The following is a 27,027-nucleotide window of genomic DNA, read 5'->3' as shown; positions in this document are numbered from 1 at the left end:
ACTTCACAGTAGGCTACAGGTGAGTGTACATGTGGAGAAGTTAATGGCATTCGGTGACTGCGTTGGGAAAGCAGCTAGAGATGACCGTGAAGTGAAATCCTGTGACAACAGTGTGTGAGGCGCGACATGAAGCGTGCTAAACGTCGACCTTTCTGTGTTTTCAGGTATGAAGCCTTCGGGAAAACTGTGAAATACGACATGTGTCGTTGTGTAAATAGCACACCGTGAAGTGAATTCTTTGTTTAGGTTTATTTGTGCAGCCAAACACAATGTTAATGCTGATTGTTGTCGAGTTAATCGCGGATTCAGATGGTAAATACTATGTAAATGGTTCAGTTTTAGCCTTATGTTTACTGTTAAACGCTCCACCTGTGTTTTCAGGTAAGGTTACTAAAGAGAAGCGACGCTACTTTGTCAGTCCAGCTTAACACAATTACACACACACGTGATGGTATATAACTTAATCTACTCTTCCTGACACACATAAAATAAATATAATATGCTGCATGTGGTATTAACTGGAAAGTAAGCTTGCGTATCATTTAATTAAACGTCAGCATGCTAATCATGCTAAAACTTAAAGTCTAGATGCATATTCAGATTTATTAGACTGTTTTATAACTGTTTATGATGATGGTAATTGCAATGTACGTTTTTAAGGCTAATACTTGCAGTGGTATTTGCAATGTAAATAGTTTTAAAGGCTAATGCTTGCAACTATTTTGCAATTACCATCATCATTAACAGTTATAAAACAGTCTAATAAATCACTGCGGTCAAGCCAGCCGCGGTTCGGAAAAACACAGTCAAGCCAGCCGCGCTTTATATTTTGGTGCGCGCGTATTATTATCATTACGGTAAAGTCAGCAGCCACACAGAGAGCGCTCCACAGAGCACCCATTTCGCCCAGAACAGAGAGATGACAACGAAATATAAGTTTATCCCCCTTTCCTCCCACGTATGCTTTATTAAACAATTTATTAGCTTTTTTGACTGTTGTTATTTAAAGAAATTGGTTTCTGGGCTTACCTTTAATTTCCTCAAGTTTATCTTTTTGCTTCAAATGATTTTATAGCAGATCAAACGGACAGAATAAATATACGATTTCTAAATACACAGAATGCGTTTCTACTTATCCTAGCCAACTACAGTACATTGCAAATAAGGTTAAATGCAATTTTATACAACGTGGCTAACCTCAGAAAGTGAAAACAATCATAAAGTAGTCCAACAAAACGTTGTTTAAATTACAAATATATGTTTATTTTATTTAAAGGGGATTTAAAAGGTTATGTTTCTTTCAGTATATGGGATATGGGGCATCATTACACTTTAGATGACTGTAAAGACCTTATTATTTGTTATAAGTAGAATAGAACAACAATAAGATCTGATGCAGGAAGTCAAATACTAAGCATACATCATATGAAGCCTGTTTTACTGCAGCATTTTGGAGAAATGTACCATTAACACACTTTAAAGTGCTATAAAGAAATAAGTAGAAAAAAAACAAAGTTTGGTTCTGATACAGGATGTACATGCATACCTGATGTAAAAGACCTCATTTAAGTTAACAGAAGAAAACTATGGACAGGACATCCAATATTATATGCATACCTCATAATAACTTACTGCAGCATTTTGGAGAAATTTGCTATTATTGAGCTATAAAGTCTTTAAAGTGCTATAAATACATTGTTTGACATAAGTTAAATAAAAGACTGATCTGGTTTGATACTGGATGTCCCATGCTATATGCATATATACTACATCTGAATACTTTTTACTTCAGCAATTTGGAAAAAAAATTGCTCATTTAAAATATGTAGAAAAAAACAATAGTCAGGTCTGATACAGTACATCACATTCTAAACTTCAAATAAAGACTTATTACTGCAATGTTTTGGAGAAATTGGGTATTAGCATTACTCAGTGTTATAAAGACCCAATTTACAATAAGTAGACAAAAACAATGATCAGTTCCTGTACAGAACATCCCATGCTATATGTGTACTTCATATGAAATCATTTTACTGCACTGTTTTGGAGAAACGGGGTAATAACCTAATAAAAAGTGCTATAAAGACTACATTTCAAATAAGTAGGAAAAAACAACGGTCAGTTCATATACAGGACATACCATACTATATCTGTACTACACAAGAAAACTTTTAACTACAGAGTTTTGAAGGAACAGGGTATTAACATATTTTAAAGTGCTATAAAAAACCCCAATTAAAATAAGTAGAAAAAAACAATGGTCAGATCTTATACAGGACATCCTATGTGTGTACTTCACATAAAAGCTTTTTACTGCAGCATTTTAAAGAAACGGGGTATTAACATAATATAAAGTACTGTAAAGAGTTTATTTTAAATAAGTAGAAAAAAACAATGGTCAGTTCTTATACAGGACATTTCATACTATATGTGTACTTCACATTAAATCTTAATACTGCACTGTTTTAGAGAAATTGTATATTAATATGATTTAAAGTGTTATAAGGACCCTATTTCTAATAAGTAGAAAAAAACAATGGTCAGTTCTTATATAGGACATCCCATACTCTATGTGTACTTCACATGAAACCTTTTTACTGCAGCATTTTAAAGAGACGGGGTATTAACTAAATATAAAATACTATAAAGACCCCATTTTAAATAAGTAGAAAAAAACAATGGTCAGTTCTTATACAGGACATCCCATACTATGTGTGAACTTCACATGAAACCTTATTACTGCAGTGTTTTGGAGAAATCGTATATTATTATATTTCAAAGTGTTATAAAGACCCCAATTTAAATAAGTAGAAAAAAACAATGGTCAGTTCTTATACAGGACATCCCATACTATATATGTACTTCACATGAAACCTTTTTACTGCAGCATTTTAAAGAGACGGGGTATTAACATTATATAAAATACTATAAAGACCGCATTTTAAATAAGTAGAAAAAAACAATGGTCAGTTCTTACACAGGATATCCCATACTATGTGTGGACTTCACATGAAACCTTATTACTGCAGTGTTTTGGAGAAATTGTTTAATATTATATTTCAAAGTGTTATAAAGACCCCAATTTAAATAAGTAGAAAAAAACAATGGTCAGTTATTATACACAACATCCCATACTATATCTCTACTTCACATGAAACCTATTTACTGCAGCATTTTAATGAAATGGGGTATTACCATAAAATAAAGTGCTATAAAGTCCCCATTTCAAATAAGTAGAAAAAAAACAATGGTCAGATCTTATACAGGACATCCCATACTATATATGTACTTCACATGAAACCTTTTTACTGCAGCATTTTAAAGAGACGGGGTATTACCATAATATAAGATACTATAAAGACCGCATTTTAAATAAGTAGAAAAAAACAATGGTCAGTTCTTACACAGGACATCCCATACTATGTGTGGACTTTACATGAAACCTTATTACTGCAGTGTTTTGGAGAAATTGTATAATATTATATTTCAAAGTGTTATAAAGACCCCAATTTAAATAAGTAGAAAAAAATAATGGTCAGTTCTTATACAGGACATCCCATACTATATATGTACTTCACATGAAACCTTTTTACTGCAGCATTTTAAAGAGAAGGGGTATTAACATAATATAAAATACTATATAGACCGCATTTTAAATAAGTAGAAAAAAACAATGGTCAGTTCTTATACAGGACATCCCATACTATATATGTACTTCACATGAAACCTTTTTACTGCAGCATTTTAAAGAGAAGGGGTATTAACATAATATAAAATACTATAAAGACCGCATTTTAAATAAGTAGAAAAAAACAATGGTCAGTTCTTACACAGGACATCCCATACTATGTGTGGACTTCACATGAAACCTTATTACTGCAGTGTTTTGGAGAAATTGTATAATATTATATTTCAAAGTGTTATAAAGACCCCAATTTAAATAAGTAGAAAAAAAAACAATGGTCAGTTATTATACACGACATCCCATACTATATCTCTACTTCACATGAAACCTATTTACTGCAGCATTTTAATGAAATGGGGTATTAACATAAAATAAAGTGCTATAAAGTCCCCATTTCAAATAAGTAGAAAAAAACAATGGTCAGATCTTATACAGGACATCCCATACTTTATATGTACTTCACATAAAACCTTTTTACTGCAGCATTTTAAAGAGACGGGGTATTAACATAATATAAAATACTATAAAGACCCCATTTTTAATAAGTAGAAAAAAATAATGGTCAGTTCTTATACAGGACATCCCATACTATGTGTGAACTTCACATGAAACCTTTTTACTGCAGTGTTTTGGAGAAACTGTATATTATTATATTTCAAAGTGTTATAAAGACCCCAATTTAAATAAGTAGAAAAAAACAATGGTCAGTTCTTATACAGGACATCCCATACTATATATGTACTTCACATGAAACCTTTTTACTGCAGCAATTTAAAGAGACGGGGTATTAACATATTATAAAATACTATAAAGACCCCAATTTAAATAAGTAGAAAAAAACAATGGTCAGTTCTAACACAGGACATCCCATACTATATATGTACTTCACATGAAACCTTTTTACTGCAGCATTTTAAAGAGACGGGGTATTAACATAATAGAAAATACTATAAAGACCGCATTTTAAATAAGTAGAAAAAAACAATGGTCAGTTCTTACACAGGATATCCCATACTATGTGTGGACTTCACATGAAACCTTATTACTGCAGTGTTTTGGAGAAATTGTATAATATTATATTTCAAAGTGTTATAAAGACCCCAATTTAAATAAGTAGAAAAAAAAAACAATGGTCAGTTATTATACACGACATCCCATACTATATCTCTACTTCACATGAAACCTATTTACTGCAGCATTTTAGAGAAATGGGGTTTTAACATAAAATAAAGTGCTATAAAGACCCCATTTCAAATAAGTAGAAAAAAACAATGGTCAGTTCTTATTCAGGACATCCCATACTATATATGTACTTCACATGAAACCTTTTTACTGCAGCATTTTAAAGAGACGGGGTATTAACATAATATAAAATACTATAAAGACGCCATTTTTAATAAGTAGAAAAAAAATGGTCAGTTCTTATACAGGACATCCCATACTATGTGTGAACTTCAAATGAAACCTTATTACTGCAGTGTTTTGGAGAAATTGTATATTAATATATTTCAAAGTGTTATAAAGACCCCAATTTAAATAAGTAGAAAAAAACCAATGGTCAGTTCTTATACAGGACATCCCATACTATATATGTACTTCAAATGAAACCTTTTTACTGCAGCATTTTAAAGAGACGGGGTATTAACTTAATATAAAATACTATAAAGACCGCATTTTAAATAAGTAGAACAAAACAATGGTCAGTTCTTACACAGGACATCCCATACTATATATGTACTTCACATGAAACCTTTTTACTGCAGCATTTTAAAGAGACGGGGTATTAACATAATATAAGATACTATAAAGACCGCATTTTAAATAAGTAGAAAAAAACAATGGTCAGTTCTTACACAGGACATCCCATACTATGTGTGGACTTCACATGAAACCTTATTACTGCAGTGTTTTGGAGAAATTGTATAATATTATATTTCAAAGTGTTATAAAGACCCCAATTTAAATAAGTAGAAAAAAACAATGGTCAGTTCTTATACAGGACATCCCATACTATATATGTACTTCAAATGAAACCTTTTTACTGCAGCATTTTAAAGAGACGGGGTATTAACATAATATAAAATACTATAAAGACCGCATTTTAAATAAGTAGAAAAAAACAATGGTCAGTTCTTATACAGGACATCCCATACTATATATGTACTTCACATGAAACCTTTTTACTGCAGCATTTTAAAGAGAAGGGGTATTAACATAATATAAAATACTATAAAGACCGCATTTTAAATAAGTAGAAAAAAACAATGGTCAGTTCTTACACAGGACATCCCATACTATGTGTGGACTTCACATGAAACCTTATTACTGCAGTGTTTTGGAGAAATTGTATAATATTATATTTCAAAGTGTTATAAAGACCCCAATTTAAATAAGTAGAAAAAAAAAACAATGGTCAGTTATTATACACGACATCCCATACTATATCTCTACTTCACATGAAACCTATTTACTGCAGCATTTTAATGAAATGGGGTATTAACATAAAATAAAGTGCTATAAAGTCCCCATTTCAAATAAGTAGAAAAAAACAATGGTCAGATCTTATACAGGACATCCCATACTTTATATGTACTTCACATGAAACCTTTTTACTGCAGCATTTTAAAGAGACGGGGTATTAACATAATATAAAATACTATAAAGACCCCATTTTTAATAAATAGAAAAAAATAATGGTCAGTTCTTATACAGGACATCCCATACTATGTGTGAACTTCACATGAAACCTTTTTACTGCAGTGTTTTTGGAGAAACTGTATATTATTATATTTCAAAGTGTTATAAAGACCCCAATTTAAATAAGTAGAAAAAAACAATGGTCAGTTCTTATACAGGACATCCCATACTATATATGTACTTCACATGAAACCTTTTTACTGCAGCATTTTAAAGAGACGGGGTATTAACATAATATAAAATACTATAAATACCCCAATTTTTATAAGTGGAAAAAAAACAATGGTCAGTTCTTACACAGGACATCCCATACTATATATGTACTTCACATGAAACCTTTTTACTGCAGCATTTTAAAGAGACGGGGTATTAACATAATAGAAAATACTATAAAGACCGCATTTTAAATAAGTAGAAAAAAACAATGGTCAGTTCTTACACAGGATATCCCATACTATGTGTGGACTTCACATGAAACCTTATTACTGCAGTGTTTTGGAGAAATTGTTTAATATTATATTTCAAAGTGTTATAAAGACCCCAATTTAAATAAGTAGAAAAAAACAATGGTCAGTTCTTATACAGGACATCCCATACTATATCTCTACTTCACATGAAACCTATTTACTGCAGCATTTTAGAGAAATGGGGTTTTAACATAAAATAAAGTGCTATAAAGACCCCATTTCAAATAAGTAGAAAAAAACAATGGTCAGTTCTTATTCAGGACATCCCATACTATATATGTACTTCACATGAAACCTTTTTACTGCAGCATTTTAAAGAGAAGTGGTATTAACATAAGATAAAATACTATAAAGACTGCATTTTAAATAAGTAGAAAAAACAATGGTCAGTTCTTATACAGGACATCCCATACTATGTGTGAACTTCACATGAAACCTTTTTACTGCAGTGTTTTAGAGAAATTGTATATTATTATATTTCAAAGTGTTATAAAGACCCCAATTTAAATAAGTATCAAAAAAACAATGGTCAGTTCTTTTATAGGACATCCCATACTCTATGTGTACTTCACATGAAACCTTTTTACTGCAGCATTTTTCAGACATGGCGCATTAACATAATATAAAGTGCTATAAAGACCCCATTTCTAATAAGTAGAAAAAAACAATAGTCAGTTCTTATACAGGACATCCCACACTATATATGTACTTCACATGAAACCTTTTTACTGCAGCATTTTAAAGAGACGGGGTATTAACATAATATAAAATACTATAAAGACGCCATTTTTATTAAGTAGAAAAAAAATGGTCAGTTCTTATACAGGACATCCCATACTATGTGTGAACTTCAAATGAAACCTTTTTACTGCAGTGTTTTGGAGAAATTGTATATTAATATATTTCAAAGTGTTATAAAGACCCCAATTTAAATAAGTAGAAAAAAACCAATGGTCAGTTCTTATACAGGACATCTCATACTATATATGTACTTCAAATGAAACCTTTTTACTGCAGCATTTTAAAGAGACGGGGTATTAACTTAATATAAAATACTATAAAGACTGCATTTTAAATAAGTAGAACAAAACAATGGTCAGTTCTTACACAGGACATCCCATACTATATATGTACTTCACATGAAACCTTTTTACTGCAGCATTTTAAAGAGACGGGGTATTAACATAATATAAAATACTATAAAGACCGCATTTTAAATAAGTAGAAAAAACAATGGTCAGTTCTTACACAGGACATCCCATACTATGTGTGGACTTCACATGAAACCTTATTACTGCAGTGTTTTGGAGAAAAATTATTTAATATTATATTTCAAAGTGTTATAAAGACCCCAATTTAAATAAGTAGAAAAAAACAATGTTCAGTTATTATACAAGACATCCCATACTATATCTGTACTTCACATGAAACCTATTTACTGCAGCATTTTAGAGAAATGGGGTATTAACATAATATAAAGTGCTATAAAGACCCCATTTCAAATAAGTAGAAAAAAACAAGGGTCAGTTTTTGTACAAGACATTCCATATTTTGTGTGTACATCACATGAAACATTCTTACTGCACTGTTTTGGAGAAATGAGGTATTAACATAACATAAAGTTATATAAAAACCCCATTTCAAATAAGTAGAAAAAACAATGGTCAGATCTTATACAGGACATGCTAATCTATGTGTGTACTTCACTTGAAACCTTTTTACTGCAGCATTTTGGAGAAAGGGGGTATTAACATAATATAAAGTGCTATAAAGACCCCATTTCAAATAAGTAGAAAAAGACAATGGTCAGTTCTTATACATGACATACCATACTATATATGTACTTCACATGAAACCTTTTAACTGCAGCATTTTGGAGAAACGAGGTATTAAGCCAATATAAAGTGCTATAAAGACCCTATTTCAAATAAGTAGAAAAAAACAATGGTCAGTTCTTATACCGGACATACCATACTATATGTGTACTTCACATGAAACCTTTTTACTGCAGCATTTTGGAGAAAGGGGGTATTAACATAATATAAAGTGCTATAAAGACCCCATTTCAAATAAGTAGAAAAAGACAATGGTCAGTTCTTATACAGGACATCGCATACTATATCTGTACTTCACATGAAACCTATTTACTGCAGCGTTTTGGAGAAAGGGGGTATTAACATAATATAAAGTGCTTTAAAGACCCCATTTCAAATAAGTAGAAAAAGACAATGGTCAGTTCCTATACAGGACATCCCATACTATATCTGTACTTCACATGAAACCTTTTTACTGCAGCATTTTGGAGAAACGGGGTATTAAGCCAATATAAAGTGCTACAAAGACCCTATTTCAAATAAGTAGAAAAACACAAAGGTCAGTTCTTAAACAGGACGTCCCATACTATATGTGTACTTCACATGAAACCTTTTTATTGCAGCGTTTTGGAGAAACAGCGTGTTAACATATTATAAAGTGCTATAAAGAGCCCATTTCTGAAAAGTAAAAAAAAAAAAACAATGGTCAGTTCTTATACAGGACATCCCATACTATATGTGAATTTTACATTAAATCTTTTTTACTGCAGCATTTTGTAGTATTAGGTTACTAATGTAATTCAAAATGTTATAAAGACCCCATATCAAATAAGTAGAAAAAAACAATGGTCAGTTCTTATACAGGACTTCCCATACTACAGTATATCTGTACTTCACATGAAACCTTTTTACTGCAGCATTTTGGAGAAAGGGGGTATTAACATAATATAAAGTGCTATAAAGACCCCATTTCAAATAAGTAGAAAAAAACAATGGTCAGTTCTTATACAGGACGTCCCATACAACAGTATATCTGTACTTCACATGAAACCTTTTTACTGCAGCATTTTGAAGAAACGGGGTATTAAGCTAATATTCAGTGCTATAAAGACCCCATTTCAAATAAGTAGAAAAAAACAATGGTCAGTTCTTATACAGGACATCCCATACTATATGTGCTCTTCACATGAAACCTTTCTACTGCAGCATTTTAAAGAAACTGGGTATTAACATATTTTATAGTGCTATAAAGAGCCCATTTCCAATAAGTAGAAAAAAACAATGGTCAGTTCTTAAACAGGACGTCCCATACTATGTGCACTTGACATGAAACCTTTTTACTGCAGCGTTTTGGAGAAATTGGGTATTAAAATATTATAAAGTGCTATAAAGACCGCATTTCAAATAATTAGAAAAAAAAACAGTGGTCAGTTCTTATTCAGGACATCCCATACTATGTGTGTACTTGACCTGAAACCTTTTTACTCCAGTGTTTTGGAAAAATTAGGTAATAACATATTATAAAGTGTTATAAAGACCCCAATTCAAATAAGTTGAAAAAAAAAACAATGTCAGTTCTTATACATGACATCCCATACTATATCTGTACTTCACATGGAACCTTTTTACTGAACAATTGGGTATTATTATAATTCAAAATGTTATAAAGTCCCCACTTCCAAAAAGTATAAAAAAAACATTGATTAGTTATTGTACAGGACTTCCCATACTAAATGTGTACTTCACATAAAAACCTTATTACAGCAGGGTTTTTGAGAAATGAGGTTTAACATAATTTAAAGTGTTTCAAAGACCCAATTTCTTGTAAGTAGAAGAAAACAATGGTCAGCTCTTATGCAGGACATCCTATATTATAAGCGTACTTCACATGAACACTTGTTACTTCAGTTTTTTGGAGAATTGGGACATTATTACTTTTAAGATGGATATAAACACCCAATTTCTAATAAGTACATAAAATCATCCGTTCTTGTACATATGAAGACTTCTTACTGCAGCAAGTTCTATAATGACCCAATTTCTACTATGTAGAAGAAAACATTGATCAGTCGTACAGGACATGCAATGCTATATGCATATCTCAGAGGAAGACTTGTTACTGCATCGTTTTGGAGAATTGGGACATTGTTACCTTTTAGATTGCTACAAACACCTCATTTCTAATAAGTAGAAAAAAGAACAGTCATTTCTTTTACAGGACATCACATACTATATGCATACTTCATAGGAAGACTTGTTACTGCAGTGATCTGGATTAATGGGGCGTTATTACTCTTCAGATGACTATAACGTGTCCATTTCGAATGAGTAGAATAAAATAATGGTCAGTTTTGATACAGGACGAATGTGTCAAGGACAGACAGCACATCACAGTTTTCCACAACTCCAAATGTGTCAGGGATACACAAAATTGCAGTTCCCTTCCTGCTGAGGAACTGTATTTATTGACCTCCATAGTAATTGTTTTTTTTTTCTAAAATGGAAGTCAATGGTTACCAGTTTTCAAGTTCATTCTAAATATCTTTTGTGTTCAACCAAAAGAAGGAACTAATAAATGTTTGTAACCATTTGATTGCCAGTGCATAGTGCGTTCATTTTCACTTTTGGGTAAACTATCTCTATGAAATTAACCAAACATATTTGGTTTGTCTTTAGCCCCTTTCACACATACAGACCTTTCCGGAAAATTGCCGGCAATTTTCCGGAAAGGTTGTATGTGTGAACAGGTCCTTTTTGAAAATACCGGTAAATTCGTTCTGGCTATTTTCCGGAAAGAGAAGTTGTAACATTACCGGCAATTTGCCGGAATGCTGCGCTGTGTGAATGCAGAAGGAAGATTACCGTAATAAGCGCGTGCACGTCTAGAACGTGCTGACGTGAGACGTCTGCTTTAGCCAATCACAACAGTCAGACGCATTTACGTCCGCGTGTTTTGTGAGAATAAAAATATTTTTCCAGACACATTTAGCTGCTAGAAGTTAGTCAGATCACGTTTATATGTTCTTCTTTATGCCAACTGTGTAAATAATCATAGATGAGATGCTTATGATAAGCCGTTGTTTGTTTACCTTTAGGCTTTGCGTGTGCCTTTGAAACAGCCTGTGAGCGCCTGCACACGCACATATTATGAACATCTCGACATGCGAAAGTGATCCTGCGAAAGTTGTTCACAATATTGATCATCCACAGAGTTTGTAATTTAGTCAAATGTTTACAAATACAAGCGCAGCCATTTAAAGCTCATTTGTGGTGAATGATGTCAGAATTTACCGGTATTTTGGAATGGATGTGTGAATGCTCTTTTCCGGAAAATTTCCGTAATGTCCTCGCCTGTGTGAACAGCGCTTTTTTGAATATACCGGTAAAGTCGTTCCGGAAATTTTCCAGATATTTACCGGTATCACTGTGTGAAAGGGGCTTTTGTCTTTGTACCCTACATTTGGAGCAGCACCACTCATCATCCCCAATAATATCATTTTGTTGTAATGGTACAATAATAGCTTGAGACAGTTGGGATGATGCCATCAACCTAACTGACCACTGAATTGTCCATTGAAGAACTGACCGTTTTTTTTTACTTATTAGAAATGGGGTCTTGATAGCCATCTAAAAGGTAATTATGTCTCTTTTCTCTAAAACGCTGCCGTAAGAAGTCTTCATATGAGGTACGCCTTTTGTATGGGACGTCCTTTTTAAGAACAGACCATTGTTTTCTTCTACTTATTAGACATTGGGTCTTTATGACACTTTGAATGTTATTATTCCTCCATTTCTCCATAATGCTGCAGTGGCAAGGTTTCATGTAAAGTATGCATATATTATGGAATGTCGTGAACGTGAACTGCCCATTGTTTTCTTCTACTTATTAGACATTGGGTATTTAAAGCACTTTATATAATGTTTATGCCCAAATTCTCCAAAACACTGCAGTAACAAGTCTTCATCTGATAAATACATGTAGTATGGGATGTCCTGTACAAGAACTGACCATTGTTTTTTTCTACTTATTAGAAATTAGGTCGTTATAGTACTTTAAGTTGATACCTATTTCACCAAAATGCCGCAGTAGGATGGTTTCATGTAAATTATGCATAGAGTGAGGGACGTCCTGTACAAAAACATAAAGCACTTTATATTATGTTAATGCCCCAATTCTCCAAAAAGTGGCAGTAAGAAGGTTTCATATTAGGTATGCATACAGTATGGGATGTCCTCTACGAGTATTCAGCAATAGGAAGAGCTGAGCATTGTTATTTTTTTCTACTTTTTAGAAAAGGGGTCTTTAAAGCAATTTATAAGTTTAATACCCAATTTCTCGAAAATGGTGCAGTAATAAGTTTTCACATGAAGTATGCATAAAGTATAGGACATCCTGTATGACAACTGACTATTGTTTTTTCTACTTATTAGTAAGGAGGTCTTTATAGTACTTCATATTATGTTAGTGCCCCATTTCTCTAAAATGTAGTAGTAAGAAGGCTTCATATGATGTATGCAAATTTTATGAGATGTCCTCTACAAAAACTATTTTTGTATTCTACTTCTTAAAAATGGGGTCTTTAAAACACTTGAATTTAGTTATTTCCCAATTTCTCCAAAATTATTTGGTGAGAAGTCTTCACATGAAGTATGTGTATAGTATAGGACGCCCTGTATAAAAACTGGCAATTGTTTTCTTCTACTTATTAGAAATTGGGTCAATAATATCAATAATATCCCATTTGTAATATCCCATTTCTCGAAAATGCTGCAGTAAGAATGTTCCATGTGAAGTACGCATATAGTATGGGATGTCCTATATAAGAACTGACCAATGTTTTTTTCTACTTATTTGACATGCGGTCTTTGTAGCATTTTATAATAGGTTAATACCCCATTTCTTCAAAATGCTGCAATAAAAAGGTTTCATGTGAAGTACACACATAGTATGGGATGTCCTATATATGAACTGACCATTGTTTTTTCTACTTATTTAAAATGCGGTCTTTATAGTACTTTATATTATGTTAATACCCCGTTTCTTTAAAATGCTACAGTAAAAAGATTGTATGTGAAGTACACACATAGTATGGGATGTCCTGTATGAGAACTGACAATTGTTTTTTTCCACTTGAAATGCGGTCTTTATAGCACTTTATATTAGATCTATACCCCATTTCCCCAAAGCAGTGCAGTTAGAAGGTTTAGTGTGAAGTAGACATATAGTATAGGATGTCCTGTATAAGAATTGACCATTGTTTTTTCTACTTATTTGAATAGAGATTTTTATAGCACTTTATAATAGGTTAATACCCCCGTTTCTTTAAAATGCTGCAGTAAAAAGTTTTCATGTGAAGTACACACATAGATTAGGATGTCCTAAATAAGAACTGATCATTGTTTTTTTCTACTTATTTGAAATGGGGTGTTTATAGTACTTTATATTATGTTAATAGCCAGTTTCTTTAAATTGCTGCAGTAAAAAGGTTTCATGTGAAGTACATAAATAGTATGGGATGTCTTGTATAAAAACTGACCATTGTTTTTTCTACTTATTTAAAATGAAGTCTTTATAGTACTTTATATTATGTTAATGCCCCGTTTCTTTAAAATACTGAAGTAAAAAGGTTTCATGTGAAGTACATATATAGTTTAGGATGTCCTGTATAAGAACTGACCATTGTTTTTTCTACTTATTTGAAATTAGGTTTTTATGTCACTTTATAGTATGTTAATACCCCATTTCCTTAAATGCTGCAGTAAAAAGGTTTCATATGAAGTACACATATATTATGGGATGTCCTGTATAAGAACTGACCATTGTTTTTTCTACTTATTTTTAATGAGGTTTTTATATCACTTTATATTATGTTAATACCCCATTTCTTTAAAATGCTGCAGTAAAAAGGTTCATGTGAAGTACACATATACTATGAAATATCCTGTGCAAGAACTGACCAATGTTTTTTTTCTACTTATTTAAAATGCTGTGTTTATATTATGTTAATACCCAATTTCTTTAAAATGCTGGAGTAAAAAGGTTTTATGTGAAGTAAATATATAGTATGGGATGTCCTGTATAAGAACTGACCATTGTTTTTTCTACTTATTTGAATTGGGGTTTTTATATCACTTTATATTATTAAGTTAATACCCCGCTTCTCCAAAACAGTGCACTAAGAAGTTTTCATGTGAAGTACACATATAGTATGGGATGTCCTATGTAAAAACTGACCATTGATTTTTTCCACTTAATTGAAATGGGGTCTTATTAGTACTTTTTTCTATTTTAATACCAGTTTCTCCAAAACAGTGCAGTAAGAAGGTTTAATGTGAAGTACACGTATAGTATGAAATGTCCTGTATAAGAACAGATCATGGTTTTTTTCTACTTATTTAAAATTGGGTTTTTATAGTACTTTATATTATGTTAAATCCCCCGTTTCTTTAAAATGCTGCAGTAAAAAGATTTTATGTGAAGTACACACATTGATTAGGATGTCCTGTATAAGATTTGACGATTGTTTTTTTCTACTTATTTAAAATGCGGTCTTTTTAGTACTTTATACGTTTACATTTAGCCATTTAGCAGACGCTTTTATCCAAAGCGACTTACAAATGAGGACAAGGAAGCAATTTACACAACTGTTAGAGCAACAATGAATAAGTGCTGTAGGCAAGTTTCAGGTGTGTAAAGAGTGTGAGAAGCAAAACATTAGTATTTTTTAATAGTTAGTGGAGGAGTCAGAGAGGTAGTTAGTTGCTTATTAGTAAGGAAAGTGGAGACTAAATTGTTATATTAAGTTATATTATATTATGTTAATACCCCATTTCTTTAAAATGCTGCAGTAAAAAGGTTTCATGTGACATAAATTTATAGTATGGGATGTACTGTATAAGAACTGGCCATTGTTTTTTTCTACTTATTTGAAATGCGGTCTTTATAGTACTTTATAATATGTTAATACCCTGTTTCTCCAAAACGCTTTGGTAAAAAGGTTTCATGTGAAGTACACATATAGTATGGGATGTCCTGTAAAAGAACTGACCATTGTTTTTTTTCTATTTATTTGAAATGGGGTCTTTATAGCACTTTATTTTATGTTAATACCCCCTTTCTCCAAAATGCTGCAGTAAAAAGGTTTCATGTGAAGTACACATATAGTATGCGATGTCCTGTATAAGAACTGACTATTGTTTTTTTCTACTTATTTGAAATGCGGTCATTATAGCACTTTATATTAGGTTATTACCCCGTTTCTCCAAAACAGTGCAGTAAAAAGTTTTTATGTGAAGTACACATATAGTATGGGATGTCCTGAATAAGAACTGACCATTGTTTCTTTCTACTTATTGGAAATGGGGTCTTTATAGTACTTAATATTATGTAAAACCCCATTTATCCAAAACAGTGCAGTAAGAAAGTTTCATGTCAAGTACATAGTATGGGATGTCCTATGTAAGAACTGACCATTGTTTTTTTCTACTTATTGGAAATGGGCTCTTTATAGCACTTTATCATATGTTAATACCCTGTTTCCCAAAAACGCAGCAGTAAAAATGTTTCATGTGAAGTGCACTTATAGTATGGGATGTCCTGTATAAGAACTGACCATTGTTTTTTTCTACTTATTTGAAATGGGCTCTTTATAGCACTTTATATTATGTTAATACCCCCTTTCTCCAAAATGCTGCAGTAAAAAGGTTTCATGTGAAGTACACATATAGTATGGTATGTCCTGTATAAGAACTGACCATTGTTTTTTTCTACTTATTTAAAATAGGGTCTTTATAGCACTTTATATTGGCTTAATACCCCGTTTCTCCAAAATGCTGCAGTAAAAAGGTTTCATGTGAAGTACATATATTGTATGGTATGTCATGTATAAGAACTGACCATTGTCTTTTTCTACTTATTTGAAATGGGGTCTTTAAAGCACTTTATATTATGTTAATACCCCCTTTCTCCAAAATGCTGCAGTAAAAAGGTTTCATGTGAAGTACACATATAGTATGGTATGTCCTGTATAAGAACTGACCATTGTTTTTTTCTACTTATTTGAAATGCGGTCTTTATAGTATCTTATATTATGTTAATACCCCGTCTCTTTAAAATGCTGCAGTAAAAAGGTTTCATGTGAAGTACATATATAGTATGGGATGTCCTGTGTAAGAACTGACCATTGTTTTGTTCTACTTATTTAAAATGCGGTCTTTATAGTATTTTATATTAAGTTAATACCCCGTCTCTTTAAAATGCTGCAGTAAAAAGGTTTCATTTGAAGTACATATATAGTATGGGATGTCCTGTATAAGAACTGACCATTGTTTTTTTCTACTTATTTGAAATGCGGTCTTTATAGCACTTTATATTATGTTAATACCCCCTTTCTCCAAAACGCTGCAGTCAAAAGGTTTCATGTGAAGTACACATATAGTATGATATGTCCTGTATAAGAACTGACCATTGTCTTTTTCTACTTATTTGAAATGGGGTCTTTATAGCACTTTATATTATAATAATACCCCCTTTCTCCAAAATGCTGCAGTAAAAAGGTTTCATGTGAAGTACACATATAGTATGGTATGTCCTGTATAAGAACTGACTATTCTTTTTTCTACTTATTTGAAATGCGGTCTTTATAGCACTTTATATTAGGTTATTACCCCAATTCTCCAAAACAGTGCAGTAAAAAGTTTTTATGTGAAGTACACATAAAGTATGGGATGTCCTGAATAAGAACTGACCATTGTTTTTCTCTACTTATTGGAAATGGGCTCTTTATAGCACTTTATCATTTGTTAATACCCTGTTTCCCAAAAACGCTGCAGTAAAAATGTTTCATGTGAAGTGCACATATAGTATGGGATGTCCTGTATAAGAACTGACCATTGTTTTTTTCTACTTATTTAAAATAGGGTCTTTATAGTACTTTATATTATGTTAATACCCCATTTCTCCAAAACAGTGCAGTAAGAAAGTTTCATGTCAAGTACATAGTATGGGATGTCCTATGTAAGAACTGACCATTGTTTTTCTCTACTTATTGGAAATGGGCTCTTTATAGCACTTTATCATTTGTTAATACCCTGTTTCCCAAAAACGCTGCAGTAAAAATGTTTCATGTGAAGTGCACATATAGTATGGGATGTCCTGTATAAGAACTGACCATTGTTTTTTTCTACTTATTTAAAATAGGGTCTTTATAGCACTTTATATTGGCTTAATACCCCGTTTCTCCAAAATGCTGCAGTAAAAAGGTTTCATGTGAAGTACACATATAGTATGGTATGTCCTGTATAAGAACTGACCATTGTTTTTTTCTACTTATTTGAAATGCGGTCTTTATAGCACTTTATATTATGTTAAAACCCCCTTTCTCCAAAACGCTGCAGTAAATAGGTTTCATGGGAAGTACAGATATAGTATGGGATGTCCTGTATAAGAACTGACCATTGTCTTTTTCTACTTATTTGAAATGGGGTCTTTATAGCACTTTATATTAGGGTATTACCCCAATTCTCCAAAACAGTGCAGTAAAAAGTTTTTATGTGAAGTACACATAAAGTATGGGATGTCCTGAATAAGAACTGACCATTGTTTTTTTCTACTTATTGGAAATGGGGTCTTTATAGTACTTTATATTATGTTAATACCCCATTTCTCCAAAACAGTGCAGTAAGAAATTTTCATGTCAAGTACATAGTATGGGATGTCCTATGTAAGAACTGACCATTGTTTTTTTCTACTTATTGGAAATGGGCTCTTTATAGCACTTTATCATATGTTAATACCCTGTTTCCCAAAAACGCTGCAGTAAAAATGTTTCATGTGAAGTACACATATAGTATGATATGTCCTGTATAAGAACTGACCATTGTCTTTTTCTACTTATTTGAAATGGGGTCTTTATAGCACTTTATATTAGGGTATTACCCCAATTCTCCAAAACAGTGCAGTAAAAAGTTTTTATGTGAAGTACACATATAGTATGGGATGTCCTGAATAAGAACTGACCATTGTTTCTTTCTACTTTTTGGAAATGGGGTCTTTATAGTACTTTATATTATGTTAATACCCCATTTCTCCAAAACAGTGCAGTAAGAAAGTTTCATGTCAAGTACATAGTATGGGATTTCCTATGTAAGAACTGACCATTGTCTTTTTCTACTTATTAAAAATGGGGTCTTTATAACACTTTAAATCATATTAATATACAATTTCTCCAAAACAGTGCAGTAAGAAGGTTTAATGTGAAGTACACATATAGTATGGTATGTCCTGTATAAGAACTGACTATTGTTTTTTTCTACTTATTTAAAACGGGGTCCTTATATTACTTTATACTATGTTAATTCCCCCGTGTCTTTAAAATGCTGCAGCAAAAAACTTTCATGTGAAGTACACACAGAGATAAGGGTGTCGTGTATAAGATCTGACCATTGTTTTTCTCTACTTATTTGAAAGGGGGACTTTATAGTACTTTTTTTCTATGTTAACACCCCGTTTCTCTAAAATGCTGCAGTAAAAAGGTTTCATGTGAAGTACATATATAGTATGGGATGTCCTGTATAAGAACCGACCATTGTTTTTTTTCTACTTATTTGAAATGGGGTTTTTATAACACTTTGTTGTGTTAATACCTCATTTCTCCAAAACAGTGCAGTAAGAAGGTTTCATGTAATGTACACTCATAGTATGGGATGTCCTGTACTAGAACTGACCATTGTTTTTTTCTACTTATTTGAAATGAGGTCTTTATAGCACTTTATATTATTTAAATACCCCATTTCTCCAAAATGCTGCAGTAAAAAAGTTTTATGTAACAGATATAGTACAGATATAGTATGGATGTCCTGTATAGGAACTGACCATTGTTTTTTTTCTACTTATTTGAATTGGGGTCTTTAGAACACTTTGAAATATATTATATACAATTTCTCCAAAACACTGCAGTAAAAAGTTTTTATGTGAAGTACACATATAGTATGGGATGTCCTGTATAAGAACTGACCATAGATTTTTTCTACCAATTTAAAATGTGGTCTTTATAGTATTTTATATTATGTTAATACCCCGTTTCTTTAAAACGCTGCAGTAAAAACGCTTCATGTGAAGTACATAAATAGTATGGTATGTCCTGTATAAGTACTTTCCATTGTTTTTTTCTACTTATTAGAAATGGGGTTTTTATATCACTTTATAACAGGTTAATACCCAGTTTCTCCAAAACGCTGCAGTAAAAAAGATTTCATGCGAAGTACACATATAGTATGGGATGTCCTGAATAAGAACTGACCATTGTTTCTTTCTTTTTAATCGAAATGGGGTCTTTATAACACTTTATATTTTGTTAATGTCCCACTTCTCCAGATTGCTGGAGTAAGAAGTGTTTATATGTAGTATGCATATTGTATGTGATGTTCTGTACAGGAACTGATCATTGTTTTTGTCTATTTATTGAAAATTGGGTCTTCATAACACTTTGAGTAATGTTAATGCCCAATTTCTCCAAAACGCTGCAGTAACAAGTCTTTATATGAGGTTTAGTATGGGATGTCCTGTATAAGACCTGACTATTGTTTTCTTTTCTACATCTTTTAAATGAGCATTTTTTTTCCAAATTGCTGCAGTAAAAAGGATTCATATGTTGTATATATGCATATAGCATGAGACATCTAGTATCAGACCTGATCAGTCTTTTATTTAACTTATGTCAAACAATGTATTTATAACACTTTAAAGACTTTATAGCTCAATAATAGCAAATTTCTCCAAAATGCTGCAGTAAGTTATTATGAGGTATGCATATAATATTGGATGTCCTGTCCATAGTTTTCTTCTGTTAACTTAAATGAGGTCTTTCACATGAGGTATGCATGTACATCCTGTATCAGAACCAAACTTTGTTTTTTTCTACTTATTTCTTTATAGCACTTTAAAGTGTGTTAATGGTACATTTCTCCAAAATGCTGCAGTAAAACAGGCTTCATATGATGTATGCTTAGTATTTGACTTCCTGCATCAGATCTTATTGTTGTTCTATTCTACTTATAACAAATAATAAGGTCTTTACAGTCATCTAAAGTGTAATGATGCCCCATATCCCATATACTGAAAGAAACATAACCTTTTAAATCCCCTTTAAATAAAATAAACATATATTTGTAATTTAAACAATGTTTTGTTGGACTACTTTATGATTGTTTTCACTTTCTGAGGTTAGCCACGTTGTATAAAATTGCATTTAACCTTATTTGCAATGTACTGTAGTTGGCTAGGAAAAGTAGAAACGCATTCTGTGTATTTAGAAATCGTATATTTATTCTGTCCATCTGCTATAAAATCATTTGAAGCAAAAAGATAAACTTGAGGAAATTAAAGGTAAGCCCAGAAACCAATTTCTTTAAATAACAACAGTCAAAAAAGCTAATAAATTGTTTAATAAAGCATACGTGGGAGGAAAGGGGGATAAACTTATATTTCGTTGTCATCTCTCTGTTCTGGGCGAAATGGGTGCTCTGTGGAGCGCTCTCTGTGTGGCTGCTGACTTTACCGTAATGATAATAATACGCGCGCACCAAAATATAAAGCGCGGCTGGCTTGACTGTGTTTTTCCGAACCGCGGCTGGCTTGACCGCAGTAATAAATCTGAATATGCCATCGTGATGTTGCATCTGCGTTTTCAGGTAAAGCAGAGGAGGAAAACCACGCTATTTGCCAAGTCTGCTCCACACAATGGTAAGTACATAGTACTTAATTAAAAACGTCAGCTTTTAGTGCTATATAATGCATTATATGCTGAATATGTGTCGAATTATCTGCTGTTTTGAGTCGAATTGATCGCTGATTCGGAGTTAGTGTTGCTATATCATTCATGCTGACTTAAAGTCTAGAATTGATGGCGTATTCAGATTTATTAGTAGCGAAAACCGTTTTAAAATCTCAATATAGGTAGTTTTTTAACGCTAATGTGCTTGATTTTGGATCTGCGTTTTCAGGTCAAGCAAAGCAGAGGGGGGATCCATGCTATTTGTCAGTCCAGCTGCACACAAGTGATGGTAAGTATGTAATTTAAACGTCAGTTTTCATGCTATGTAATCATTATATGCTGAATTCGTGTCGATTTATCTGCTGTTTTGGGTCGAATTGATCGCATATTCGTAGTTATTATAACTTGTATAACTGTTATAATCATCAGGATGATGAATGAAAGCACTTTTGATGTGTTTGAACCTTAAAATATACTTAAATTCGCTGTTATTTTTATTTGTTTAACCCCGAGTGTGAGCTGTGTAGAGTGAGGCGCTCTGAGGCGCGGCCGCCATCTAGCGCATGCGCGGCGCACTGCACGCTCACACTCGGGTTTTCTCACAGCGTACAGTAGGAAATATGAAGAATTACTGTAAATCAATAATTATAAATCTATAATCAATTAAAAAGATGGAACGCTTCACGAATTTGCGTGTCATCCTTGCGCAGGGGCCATGCTAATCTTCTCTGTATCGTTCCAATTTTAGTATATGTGCTGCCGAAGCAAGCACGAAGTAAGCGCCCGGACGTCTGCTATATATCCCAGGGACTTCTGGGTATGTTTCTGCCAAGTGGTAAGTGGATAAACCTATTTATTCAACTCATTTACATCAAGGGTGACGGGAAACCACTGCGGAGCTACTCTGCAAACCCTTTAAACCTTCAAAGTTTGAAACCAGGGGTTTTGTGGAGGTTTACCGTAGTGTTTCTGAGCTGTAAAGCGTATGCAGAAGCAGCCGGTTTTACTCTAGGGTGATTGGTTGAGTTCTTCTGTGACGTAGCAGATCTTTTGTCCTCGCGTCCTACTCCTTCCCCCACATGCATGCGTAGACCTTCCCCCGCCGCAGACCAGAGGACAACACACTCCGACACCAGCAAACAGCCGAGCGAAACATTCACAGACACTCGGAGGCTAAGAAGATCTAAGCTCCGTGATAGCTAAGATCAAACTATTTCATAACTGTAACAAGAGGCGATTCCATCATAGCGTAATGTTGAAATGGAAAGCATAACATTATTCATCAATGTGTGACTCTTTTTGGGTTCTCGGAAGCTGTAGAAAGTAAAAATGTACAACAGGAAATGCGCTGGGAGCGTTGCTTTTGTTTACATCCCTCAAAATAGTCTATAGCGTAGTCACGAAGTGTTTTAAACGGGGTTTAGGTGCTCTGTATTGAGTCGTGATAATGTATATCGTCGCCTTACAATTATAAGGTTCTATCTGACATTTTTGTCAAAATTGAGTTATTGACATATTCTTATTAAATGACAACTTATTTACATTGTGATGTGTTTTTATAAATTTTTTTTTTTTACATTTTAAGACGTTTTATTTAAAAAATAAAAACGGTTTATCTACAAAATTGAATTCTAGCTTGGTTCTATAAGGTTCTTTCTGTGAGCCAATCAGCATTTTTAATGCACGCACGAGGACCAATCAGGATCAGCTTTTTTTGTTGTCACATGCCGGACTGCTCCATTGACAGCGGGAAACACCAGGAAGAAACCCAAAAATCATACAAAATCGGAGTTGGCTAAAAAAAGTCACAGCAGACAAATTGAGATGTGATGATTTAGAGGCTGTTTTTGACATTGAGATTAAATGTAAAATTTTACACTGTTGAAATAGAAACGAAATATTTTTAAAAATTACATATTAAATGTGAAATATTTTTGTGTGTGTATGTATATGTATATTTATATATATTTATATATATATATATATATATATATATATATATATATATATATATATATATATATATATATATTTATTTATTTATATATATATATATATTTATTTATTTATATATATATATATATATATATATATATATATATATATATATATATATATATACATATATATATATATATATATATATACATATATATATATATATATATATATATATATATATATTTATATATATATATATATATTTATTTATTTATATATATATATATATATATATATATATATATATATATATATATATATATATATTTTTTTTTTTTTTTATTTATATTTATATTTATATATATATATATATATATATATATATATATAAATATAAATATTTATTTATTTTTATATATATATATATATATATATATATATATATATATATATATATATATATTTAATATATAATATTTATTTATTTAATATTTAATATATATAATATATAAATATAAATATATATATATATAAATATATTAATATATATATAGTCAGTGAAACCCTTTTCAGTGTTTATAAAACTCTTTTGCCCATTGTCAGTTTTCTTTTAAAGTCTTTTAAATTTAACATTAAGCCTTGAAGGGCAGATACTTAACTTAATTCATGGGGCATATATTTCAACAAATATAGCATACAATTCAATAAATGTAATTTAATAATTAATATAATGCATAAAAGGCGAGGCAGTGGCGCAGTAGGTAGTGCTGTCGCCTCACAGCAAGAAGGTCGCTGGGTCGAGCCTCGACTCAGTTGGCGTTTCTGTGTGGAGTTTGCATGTTCTCCCTGCCTTCGCGTGGGTTTCCTCCGGGTGCTCCGGTTTCCCACACAGTCCAAAGACATGCGGTACAGGTGAATTGGGTAGGCTAAAATTGTCCGTAGTGTATGAGTGTCTGGATGTTTCCCAGAGATGGGTTGCGGCTGGAAGGGCATCCGCTGCGTAAAAACTTGCTGGATAAATTGGCGGTTTATTCCGCTGTGGCAATCCCGGATTAATAAAGGGACTAAGCCGACAAGAAAATGAATGAATGAATAATGCATAAAGTTGAATAATTATGACCATATTAATTACAAAAAATCTGCACTGGGTAAAATATTTAGCACAGCATTGTAAGTTAAGTTTGAACAAGTAAAAATATCCTAAAACATGAAACAAATGTTATAGAAAACACAAATGTAATGTTCTTAAGCATCAACATGTTGTTACAACACCAATTTATTTATGTATTTTTTGCATTTTTGGAAAAGTAATGCTTCAATGAAGGATCTGCCAGACAGAACCTTATCATTCCAAGCGGAAAATGACTTTTGAGAATGAGAAGGTTCTGTGCATTTATCATGGCTTTTTACTCCAATTTGCAAATGAAAAAGAACTTTGATCATTTTCATTTAGAGAACCCTTAGCGTCTCTCATGTTAATGTATGAAAGATCTGTCACACACATGTTTGCCATATGGAATGCAAAAACTTTGAAGCTCAATATCTCAAAATCATTCAGAACGCAGAGAGAACCTTATAATTCTGAGGTGACGAAATGTCTCTCTGATAGCTTACCACTACAGTCTGTAATCTGCGTAGCGTAAAGGACTCCTTTTGTGTTCAACAAAAAAAAAAAAACTGAACGTTTATTCATTTACTCAACCGTTAACCATCATCAGCTTTTTTCTTGAACACAAAAGGAGATGTTTTCGCTGGAAATGGGAAGCCACTGACATCCATGGTGGAATTAAAACGCACACAGAAAGCTACCCAGCAAGAAAAAAAAACCTAATATTGTGTAATATTTTTAAGTTTTTACGTTGTTACACTGCAAAAAATGCTTTTCTTACTTAGATTTTTTTTGTCTTGTTTTTGTCCAAATATCTAAATATTCTTACATCAGGAAGCATTTTCTAGGTAAGCAAAACATGTTGTCTTGTTTTGAGAAATGATATAACAAAACTAAGTGAGTTTTTCCTTAAAACAAGCAAAATAATCTGCCAATCTTGTTTTTCCTTTTGACATAAGATTATTTTGCTTGTTTTAAGGGAAAAGTCCCTTCATTTTAGCGCATTATTTCTCAAAACAAGACTGTTTTGCTTGTCTTGAAAATATGTCTTGATTTAAGATTTTTTTTTTTGATATTAGTACCCAAAAACAAGACAAAAAATCTAAGTCAGAAAGGCAATTTTTGCAGTGTATTACTGTGGACGTCAGTGGATTCTTGATTTTTTTTTTCCAGTATTTTAGTTTGTGTTCAAGGAAAAAAGGAAATTCATAGCATTTAAAACAAGTGAATGATGACCGAATATTTATTATTTGGGTTGCGCTGTCCCTTTAAGTGTTCAAATACTGTATGAGACAAAAGAAGATACTTTGAAAAATGTCCAAATCTAGTACATTTGAAACGGTAGGAAAGAAAACACTATGGAAGTCAACGGTTACCGGTTTCACACATTTCTCAAAACGAACGGTCTCTTTAACATGGCCAGTGCAGAATTGGCAGTTTATTAAGGTATTCAGGAAAAATGTAAATGTTTCTACAATAATTTAACATTCATAATGTTTTTTTAACGACATATTAGCATATTTAAAGGAGTCATGATGCTGGAAAAAATCCGAGAATTAATGACATTTAAAAATATATGAAAACACAGCAGATTAGGTGTATTAACATTCAATAAATTACTGCTGTTTTTCTGTATTTTTTTTATTAAATAAATGCTGTATACCTTGTATATCTGTGTGTTGTGTATGTTGTTTTTAATATTAACACATAAAAAGACCATCACAGTGAATTAATAAATTTTTTATATAAAAATAAATAATTTAATTTATATATATATATATTTATTTATTTAATGTTTACATATTTAATAATTTAAATTAAATTTCCTTCCTGTGTACATTTTTTTCTGTGTTGTATGCTTTATAAAAAACACAAGGAATTGATGACTTCTAAAAAAATAAATAAGTTAATTTGTATTAATTTAATGATATTATTATTTTATTTATTTATTTATTTTTATTTTGCTGTATTTTTGGTCAAACATGCAGTTTTGTTGTGGTTTTGGTATTAAATATCTTATTATTAAACCTTAAACAGTCTCTTGTCTCCATCTAGTGGTGTGATTGAGTTTCCCCAGCTTTGTCATCTGTCTGTGTTTAAAATGCTTTTTCAGCATGTAAATGAATAAACAATCGACTATTTAAAACATATATGAGGAAAAGTAAAACATCAAATGTAACCACATCTCACAATGCTGCTTTATTATATATTTTTATCAAATAATTGTATGTGTTTTACATGCTTGTCGCCATCTGGTGGCTTCAAAACATCCATTGGCTTCCACAAACACTGAATAACGCCCTTCATAATCAGTGTTCATGTCACTTTAAGTGTTTAATGACTGCAGTAATATGGGTAGTTTAGATTATAAGTGCCTTTTGAAGATCAATATCTGTCTTTAGCACGAATTGTTGATCAATTTTAACATTTTACTTTGTCACTGAAACAAATCGTCAACCAGCCAATGGGACGATGCGTGAAACAATTCAACAACAACCCGTGCTAAAATATAAATAAAACGCTGTCCGGCATTTTAGATGGC

General features: G+C 32.0%; 2 long non-coding RNA genes and 1 other non-coding gene across 3 annotated transcripts; 1 reads left to right on the top strand and 2 right to left on the bottom strand.

Annotated features, from left to right (window-relative positions):
• Nucleotides 1-23,320, top strand: LOC137489791 (uncharacterized). The gene is given in 4 exon segments (NR_199795.1): nt 1-164; nt 21,354-21,405; nt 21,666-21,725; nt 22,185-23,320. It is a non-coding gene; the product is annotated as an uncharacterized LOC137489791 (long non-coding RNA).
• LOC148682557 (uncharacterized) lies at nt 770-10,075 on the bottom strand. Its single transcript, XR_015943072.1, has 4 exons — nt 9,543-10,075; nt 8,564-8,681; nt 5,271-5,411; nt 770-4,844 (listed from the first exon to the last, which is right to left on the bottom strand). It is a non-coding gene; the product is annotated as an uncharacterized LOC148682557 (long non-coding RNA).
• LOC137489792 (U6 spliceosomal RNA) lies at nt 22,102-22,208 on the bottom strand. Its single transcript, XR_015487424.1, has one exon. It is a non-coding gene; the product is annotated as a U6 spliceosomal RNA (small nuclear RNA).
• Nucleotides 23,321-27,027: the final 3,707 nt, after the last annotated feature.

This window comes from Danio rerio, chromosome 4, assembly GCF_052040795.2.
Source record: "Danio rerio strain M-AB ecotype USA chromosome 4, GRCz13ab, whole genome shotgun sequence".
Classification (NCBI taxonomy): Eukaryota; Metazoa; Chordata; class Actinopteri; order Cypriniformes; family Danionidae; genus Danio; species Danio rerio.
This window is presented reverse-complemented; position numbering and strand designations above follow the sequence as displayed.